Here is a 9,796-nt window from a genome sequence, read left to right on the forward strand (position 1 = left end):
ATAGACATCAAGTTCATTATCAGGAATGGGCATTCGAGGTGGTCTCTCCACTATTGCTTAGCTTGCCAATTGGTGTTATCCCTTTAGATCACTCGAGGTCGCTATGGTGCCTGATCTGTATTCGATCCTATGATTCCCTCTTCCCCCTATTCTACCCCCACCCCCTCAACTTCATTTTCCCCCATGACCAACGCTCTTCCTCTTCACTCCCTCTCTCAACCTGGACACATGGGTAAGGGCCTAGGTCCTGCCTTGGATGAAATGACAGACTATGGAGATTCCCCTCCAAAGAGGGACTCACCCTCCCTGGGGAATGATGTGGGGATTGGGTGGGAGGTTGGGGTGTGGTGGAGGGACTAGTGAGGAGGGGTGGTAGAGGGAGCTGGGATTGACATGTTAAGCATTCATGTTTCTAATTTAAATAAAGAAATTAAAAAAGAAAAAGAAAAAGGGAGGAGAACCTACACACAATAAAACCACTACCAATAAATCAAAAACAAACATGAATCATCAATCAATGGTCATGAATATCCCTCAATGTCAATGGTGTCAACTTGCTTATAAAAAGACAAAGACTAGCAGAATGGATATGAAGACAGAACCCATCCTTCTGCTGCATAGAAGAAATACACCTCAACATCAAAGACTGATATTACCTCAGAGTAAAGGGTTGGGAAACGATGATCCAATCTAACAAACTCAAGAAACAACCTGGTGTAGCAATCCTAATATCTAACAAATGAAACTTCAAATTAAAATCAATCGAAAGATATGAAGAAGGATATTTCATTAATCAAAGGAAAAGTCCATCAAGATAAAGTCTCAATTCTGAACATCTATGCCCAAATACAAAGTCACCCACATTCGTGAAAGAAACATTGCTAAAGCTCAAATCCCACTTAAAAGCTCACACACTAGTAGGAGGAGACTTCAACACTCTGATCTCATGACTAGACAGGACCTCCAGACAGAAACTTAACAAAGAAACAAAAGAAATACTAGAAGTTATGACACAACTAGGTTTAACAGATATCTATAGAACATTCCGTCCAAACACAAAGGGATATACCTTCTTCTCGGAGCCACGTGGAAGCTTCTCTAAAATTGACCACATAATCGGAAACATAGCATCTTTTCAGACAACCATGCATTAAAATTAGAATTCAACAATAACACAAATCCCAGAAACCCTACAAACTTGTGGAAATTGAACAATGCACAATTGCACCATCCCTGGGTAAAGGAAGAAATAAAAAAGAAAATAAAGACTTCCTGGAATTCAATGAGAATGAAGACACAACATACCCAAACTTATGGGACACTCTGAAAGTAGTGCTGAGAGGAAAGTTCATAGCACTAAATGCCCACATGAAGAAACTGCAGAACAGACACTAGAGAATTAATAACACAACTGAATGCTCTAGAACAAAAAAAGCAAACTCACCCAGGAGGAGTAGAGTCCAGCAAATAATCAAATTGTTGGCTGAAGTCAATAAAGTAGAAACAAGGACAACATTGCGAAGAATCAATGAAACAAAGAGTCGATTCTTTGAGAAAATCAACAAGATAGACAAACATTTGCCCAAACTAACCAAAAGGCACACAGAGAGCATGCTAATTAACAAAATCAGAAATGAAAAGCGGGACATAACAACGGACACTCAGGAAATCCAGAGAATCATCAGGGCATACTTGAAAACCTGTACTCCACAAAATTCAAAAATTTCAAGGAAATGATCATTTTCCTGGATAGATATCTCTAGCCAAAACTAAATCAAGAACACATGAACAATCTAAACAAACCTATAAACCTTGATGAAATAGAAGCAGTTATCAAAAGTTTCCCAACCAAAAAAAGCCCAGGCCCAGATATCTTCAGTGCTGAAGTCTACCAGAAATTCAAAGAAGAGCTAATTCCAATACTCCTCAAAATGTTCCACACAACAGAAGCTGAAGGCTCACTGCCAAACTCTTTTTATGAGGCTACGAATACCTTGGTACCCAAGCCACACAAAGACACAACTAAGAAAGATAACTATAGACCAAATTCTCTCATGAACATCGATGATAAAACACTCAATAAAATACTAGCAAATCAGAACCAAGAACACATCAGAAAAATCATCCACCAAGTAGGCTTCATCCCAGGGATGCAGGGACGGTTCAACATATGAAAATCTATCAATGTAATCCACCATATAAACAATCTGCAAAGGAAAAACCACATGATCATCTCACCAGATGCTGAAAAAGCCTTTGACAAAAATCCAACACCCATTCATGATAAAAGTTCCTAGAAAGATCAGGAATAACAGGAACATACCTGAACATAATAAAAGCAATATACAGTAAATCAACAGCTAACATCAAACTAAATGGAGACAAACTCAAGGCAATTCCTCTAAAATCCAGAAAAACACAAGGCTTTCCACTCTTGCCTTATCTCTTCAATATTGTACTTAAAGTTCTAGCTAGAGCAATAAGACAACAAAGAGATCAAGTGGATACAAATAAGAAAAGGAGAAGTCAAATTTTCACTATTTGCAGATGATATACTTTACATAAGTTACCCAAAAAATTCTGCAAGGGAACTCCTAGAGCTCATAAACACCTTCAGCAATATGAAAGGATACAAGTTTAACTCAAAAAAATCAGTAGACCTATTATATACAGATGCTAAAGAGAAACATCAGCCATTACAATAGACATGAACAGCATCAAATATCCAGGGATAATGTTAACCAAAGAAATAAAAGACCTGTATGTCAAGAATTTTGAGCCTCTAAAGAAAGAAATCAAAGAGGATACCAGAAAATGGAAAGATCTCCCATGCTCTTGTATTGGTAGTATCATCATAATAAAAATGGCAATCTTGCCAAAAGCAATCTACAGATGCAATGCAATCCCTGCCAAAATTCTGGCACAATTCTTCACAGACCTTAAAAGAACAATAATCAACTTTATATAGAAAAACCAAAGACCCAGGATATCCAAAGCAACCCTAAACAATAAAGGACTTTCAGAAGGCATCACCATCCCTGACTTCAAGCTCTATTACAGAGCTATAGTCCTGAAAACAGCATAGTATTGACACAAAAATAGACAGACAGACCAATGGTATTGAATTGAAAAAAACATGATTTTAACCCATACACCTATGAATACTTGATTTTTCACAAACAAGCTAAAATTATACAATGGAAAAAGACAGCATCTTCAACAAAGGATGCGGGCATAACTGGATATAGGCATGCAGATGAATGCATATAGATCCAGGTCTATCATTTTGCACAAACTTAAGTCCAAATGGATCAAAGATCTCAACATAAATCCAACCACACTGAAACTCTTAGAAGAGAAAGTGGGAGATACTCTTCAACGAATTGGTACAGGAGACAGCTTCCTCAGCATAACACCAGTAGCACAGACACTGAGATTGACAATTAACAAATGGGACCTCCTGAAACTAAGGATCTTCTGTAAGGCAAAGGACACAGTCAACAAGACAAAAAGGCCATCCACAGAATGGTAAAAATATTCACTAACCCCACATCTGACAGAGGACTGATTTCCAAATTTTATTAAGAACTCAAGAAGCAAGTCTCCAAACCACCGAAGGATCCAATTTAAAAAGTGGGGTACAGATCTAAATAGGGAATTCTCAATAGTAGAGTCTAAAATCGCTAAGAGACACTTGAGAAAATGCTCAACATCCTTAGCCATCAGGGAAATGCAAATCAAAACAAATCTGAGATATCATATTACTGCTGTCAGAATGACTAAAATCAAAAACACAAACGTCAATTTATGATGGAGAGGATTTGAAGATAGGGGAACACTCCTCCACTGCTGGTGAGAATACCAACTCATACACCCACTTGTAAATCAGTATGAAGATTCTTCAGGAAAATGGGAACCAATATACCGTAAGACCCAGCAATTCCACTCTTAGGCATATATCTAAAAGATGCAGATATATACAACAAGGACATCTGTTCCACTACGTTCATAGCAGCATTATTTGTAATAGCCAGAATCTGGAAGCAACCTAGATGCCCCTCACCTGAAGAGTGGATAGAGAAAATGTGGTACACTTACACAATGGAGTTCTACTCAGCGGAAAAAAAGCAATGGAATCTTGAAATTTGCAGGAAAATGGATGACACAAGAAGAAACTATCCTGAATGAGGTAACCCAGTAACAAAAAGACAAACATGGTATGTACTCACTCATTTATGGATTTTAGACATGGATCAGGGGCGTACAGTCTGCCATTCTGCTGACAGAGATTCTAGAAAGCAGGGAAGGACCTAAGAGAAGAAGAATCTCCTGAACGGATTGGGAACACGGCAGGGGCTGGGGGAGAGTGGGAGCCGGTAAGAAGAGAGGGGGAGAAGAGGAGGAGAGAGTAGGGGGAACAGGAAGGTTGAGTTGGGTGTAGAATATGGGGAGAACAGGATGAGAGATACCATAATAGAGGGAGTCATAGGTTTGAGGAGAGATCTGGCACCAGTGAGACCTCTAGTGATCCACAAGGATGACACAAACTGTCAAGCTAAACAACAGTAGAGAGACTACCCTAAATGCCCGTTCCTGATAATGAATTTGACAGTTACCTTATATATCGTCCTAGATCTTTCATCCAGTGACTGATGGAAGCAGAGGCAAACACCCACACCTAAACACTGAACTGAACCCCTGGAACCAGTGACAGAGAGAATGGAGTGATGAGCAAATGGTCCAAGAATGGGCTGGGGAAGCCAGTAGGAAAAGCTGACCTGAGCAAGGGGGAGCTCTTGGACCCCGGACCAACAGCTGGGAGGCTAGCATGAGACTGATCTGGAGCCCCTGAGTGTGAAAGTTAGTGGGGAGGCCAGGGCAACCTGTGGGGCCCTGTGCAATTGGATCACTGTTTGTCCCTGGTATACAAATGGACTTTGTGTGTCCATGGCATGGGGAGGGAAGCTCTCACAGCCTGGACGCTTGGGGGAGCGCCTGAACCCTTTCCTGAGCAAGGTGACAGACTCTGGATATCCCCTGCTTGGAGGGAGGTGAGAATGGGTTGGGAGGCTTGGGGGGGATGGTGGGGGTGTGCAGGAAGAGAGCAGGGAGAGGGAGCTGAGCTTGACATGTGAAGCAATCTCTTTTCTACAAAAACATGTAATAAAAATTTTTCTTGAATTTTTTATTGCCAACACCTGGATATCCTAGCACCTGGAAGTCTGAGGCAGGAAGATAGTCTTGATTATCAGACCACCTTCACATATACAGCAAATTTCAGACCAGGCTGTGCTAACATGTGAGTTTCTGTACCCCTGGAAAGTCATAGCAATACTGGAAATCACCTAGATTTTCTACCATATTATAACTAGGAGTTTCACAATTTTTGATTGCACATTTAGCCCTATGTTTCATCTTCAGTTAAAACTTACTCAGGGTAAAAGTTCTATACTGGGATTCCTTTTGTTTTATGTGCGGCTGCCCAAGTTTTTCTGGCATTGTTTTTTAAAACGATCATTTAATATTCATTACACTTTTTTGTTTGTCAAAGATCAGTTCAGAATGTTGTCATGGATTGCTGAAACTCTCTTTTTCATTGATCTATTTTTTCTGTTTCTGCCAATATGATATTTACTCAAATAATGTATTTAAATGGAGATGTGAAATTAACTGTTTATTTTCTACTTCATTCTTTACATTCAATATTGCTTTGGCTCTTTTGTCTGTTCATAAAAGCTTTAGAGCCATGATATAATATACAGAATATGACTTTCAGAAAATTTAAATAAGATGATGAATCAATTTAAAAATAACTGAAATTTTAATATTAACTCTTCCACCTGGAATATTGGATTTATTTATTTTTCTTTCATTTTCATCAGTTTTGACTTCATGTATTTTGATACTTTCTTATTGGGCACTTATACATTAAGCATTTTTACATACACAAACATGGAATATTTTCTGCCTTTTTCTTAGCTTGTTTATATTTCTGTATGTTCTTTTATCATAACAGTATTACTCATAAATTTCTTTAAATTATTTTGTTGGATTTTTATTACTTTATTTCTTTGAAATGTCATTACTAATTATACTGTGTTTATATCTATGTTCATCACAGAAATTGGTCTGTAATTTTCGTTTTATCTATTGTCACAGCTAGGTTTTTACATTTTTCATCATAGAACAAGATAAGAGTATTCCCTCTGTCTTTGAAAGAGATATAACTAATTGCTATAATTTCTTCATCATATATTTGGTAGCATGTATCAGCAAGCCCATACAAAATTGTTTTTGTTAATAAGTGAATTTGTATCTTTAATAAACATATATCTCTTTTTTCTATGTTTCTACCGGTATTTCTTATCTTAGCACCAGTTTTGATGGAAGCTTTGACTAATAACGGGTTTCATCTCAAATAATATGCCATTCTCTGTATTTGTTTTTCTGTCTCAACTTTCAGGACAATAATTAGCCTTTCAGTCTTACTTCTAAAGTTTATTTGATCTGTTCAATTTTCATAATGCTAAATTTCTTTCATTTTGTTTTTGAGTCTGAATGGTGATTTTTTTTAGCTTCTTTACATGTTAAATCTGATGTCATAGGTAATTTAACCTTTGCGATGATTCTTTAAATTAGGTTCCTATTCTATGATTTTCTTCTGGGTATGCAAGTCAGTCAAAGAGTAATTGGAAGATCTCAGGTGTATCATATAGGAGTGGGTATTGTGTCTATATACCTCTAAATTCTGTATTTCAAAGTTTCTACACTCAATATATTAATGTTTTGTTTTTTCCTTTTAATTTAAATTAGAAACAAGATTGTTTTACATACCAATCCCAGTTCCCTCTCCCTTTCCTCCTCCCCTGCCCCCCACTAACCCCCTATCCTATCTCCTTTTTGCTCCCCAGGAATGGTGAGGCCTTCCATGGGGTATCTTCAAAGTCTGTCATATCATTTGGAGCAGGACCTAGGCACTTGCCCATTTATCTAGACTGAGAGAGTATCCCTCTATGTGCAGTGGGCTCCCAAAGTCCATTTGTGTACTAGGGATAAATACTGATCCACTACCAGAGGCTCCATATTTTAACCAGACTTCCAAAGTAACATTCTCGTTCAGGGGGTCTGGAACAGTCCTATGCTGGTTTCCCCACTATCAGTCTGGGTTTCATGAGCTCCCCGTTGTTTGGGTGAGCTGTTTATGTGGGTTTCTCCAGCCTGGTCTTGACCCCTTGTTCATCACTCCTCCCTCTCTGAAACTGGATTCCAGAGTTCAGTTCAGAGTTCAGCTGTGGGTGACTGCTTCTGTTTCCATCAGCTACTGGATGAAGTTTCTAGGATGGCTTATAAGGTAGTCATCAATCTCGTTATCAGAGAAGGGCATTTATGGTAGCCTCTCCACCGTTGCTTAGATTCTTAGTTGGAGTCAACCTTGTAGATCTCTGGACATTTCCCAAGTGCAAGATTTCTCTTTAAACCTATAATGGCTCCCTATATTATGGGATCTCTTTTCTTTCTCTCCTCTGTTCTTACCCTGACTTGATTTTCCTGCTCTCCCATGTATTTGTTTAGAAAGAATGTCCCCCCAACAGTCCAAGTTGAAGCTCATTTTCACATTCTCACTTCCTTTCCAGTCTCTGTTCAAGGTTTGACTTTTTCAGAGACATACTACAGAATTCTCATGTATCTTAATGTGTGATGCATCGAATGATGACTCCCATTCCTCCACTCTGTGGAACAACCTGTGTTTAAATTAGATAAACTGACAGAGAGAAATTATGGTTGCTATACACTTAAAGACATTTATCATTAGACTTTAAAGCTGAGATACCCAATATAATTGTATATGGATCCTTAAGACTGAAAGAGAAAGTCATGTATAGGAAGATTTGAGTGTGAGTCAAAGAGAAGAAATTAAAATATTGCTGGCTTTGAAAATAGAAGAACAATAAATTATTAGAAGTTGCAAAATTCAGCTAAAATACCCTCTCAAAGGCTCATGAAAGAAGGGGATGATGCAATGTGGGATCCAACGGAAGAGGAAATAATAGTGTGGGACACTGTCTTCTAGATACAACATGGTTGCTACACTCTTGAACTTATAGCAATTATGGTAACCTGTGCAATTTGCATTCTTAAGGTTTGGTTGTTCAATATCATGGAAAAAATAAAGGGGCTCATGGGTCTTTTCATTCTCTGACAATTTATACATTAATATAATAGTTGATGTGTATGAAGATTCATCTGTAGGAAATTAAGGCCTACCAGGCTGAGAGATAAGCCAACCTTGAGTTTGACAGTGATCTTAATCCTGCATACCCAACGAGGGAAGACCATGCTATAGCATGAGGCCTAGCAATAGTGGCTGTCAGATGTTCTAATTATGCCTATCCAATGAGTGGTGACTATGTAAGGTCAACAGATTAGAATGCCTGGGTGCTGAAAACGTACATAAGTTTTTACCTATTGCCAAATAAAGGAGTTTGTTCCTGAGGCCTGTGTCATTTACTCTGCCCCTTCTTGCTCCCTCCCCCAAAGGATCCATTAGAACCTAGCACCATCTGACACTGGAACAGGGACTTCAGGGATAGGTATTGAACTCATCTGGTCAGAGTCATTTTTCTTTTTTCATTGGCGGCTATAAATTTTGGGTTTTTCCCAGAATGGGTTCTAGTGTCTCCTCTTGTTACTCGCAATGCTGGACAGAGCCCCCTAGAGATTGTACTTCCTTTAGAAGGCTCCTTTCTCTATGTTGTGTGCTTTTGATCCCTTTGGTAGGTAGGCTCTGGGATCCACATTTGTTTCTTTCTTTTGTGTTGTATCTTGTTTGTCTGCCGATTAGTTAGGAAGGCACATATTATTTTCTGTATTGGTTTGCCCCGGGCCTTCACATAAGGGCTGAACACACACCTTACCCCAACTCCCACCCCAGGAAGTAGAACCAAGGCTCACACCATCCATCATCCAGAGACACGGTGTGAGCATATATCTTTGGCTTAAAAAAAAAACTACAGAAGTTCCCCCACTAAGCACAAAACATAAAGATTCCACACAATTCCCCAATCCTGTTGACTGTTAATAGCTTGCTCTGCCACTCAGAGGGGAACTGGCACGTGGGGTAGAGTGACCTGTTATCTGTTAGAGCCCCAAGTTTGCCTCAGCAAGGAAGAGTGGGCTGTTTGGCTGGTCATGAGTGGTACAGGGTACAAGGGCCTGGAGGCCATTTCTGGGCAGGTCTGGGGCCGCTTAGAGCACGATGTCCCAGGCAACACGTTGAGTGTAGACTTGTCGGGGACTGCTAGAGCTACTGGGGCAGCTGGTATACAGCTTCCTGCTGCTGTACAGCTTCCTGCTGCTGTTGCCAGTGTATGCCCACAGCTATCTGGGACTGAGCTTCAGTTGGCTGCTGCTGGTGCTTGGCCTTCTTGCCTGTTTCTGCCATAGCCATGGCCTCAAGGCCAGTCACCTGTGCTATGCTCTGGCACTGTTGGAGGAAGAGGAGTGAGCCGTCCACCTGGGTATGTGCTGCCTGCGATCTGTCCACCTAGGTTTATTTTCCAGACACCAAAAGAGTAGAATGAGTAAATAAAATGCTAAAGCACATATGGCCCTTTATTTGTCAATTTATAGAGAGACTCCTTCGAGAAACCATAGAACCAGTTGTGTGGGGGAGCAAATGGCCACCACAGCACCTTCAACTTCACAAAAGTGAACGTGGGTGAGCAGTTCATTAAAGTCAATGGTGTTAAGGTTTATACTAAAAATGTAGACCAAAGACAATTTATTCTGAACCTTC

The 9,796-nt window shown here is 39.6% G+C and overlaps 1 pseudogene; it reads right to left on the reverse strand.

Moving 5' to 3' along the window:
- LOC101822572 overlaps positions 1–9,448 on the reverse strand; it is a 54,623-nt pseudogene extending 45,175 nt beyond the window's left edge.
- Between the last annotated feature and the right edge of the window lie 348 nt (positions 9,449–9,796).

This window comes from Mesocricetus auratus, unplaced genomic scaffold (genome assembly GCF_017639785.1).
Source record: "Mesocricetus auratus isolate SY011 unplaced genomic scaffold, BCM_Maur_2.0 Super-Scaffold_100003, whole genome shotgun sequence".
NCBI lineage: Eukaryota > Metazoa > Chordata > Mammalia > Rodentia > Cricetidae > Mesocricetus > Mesocricetus auratus.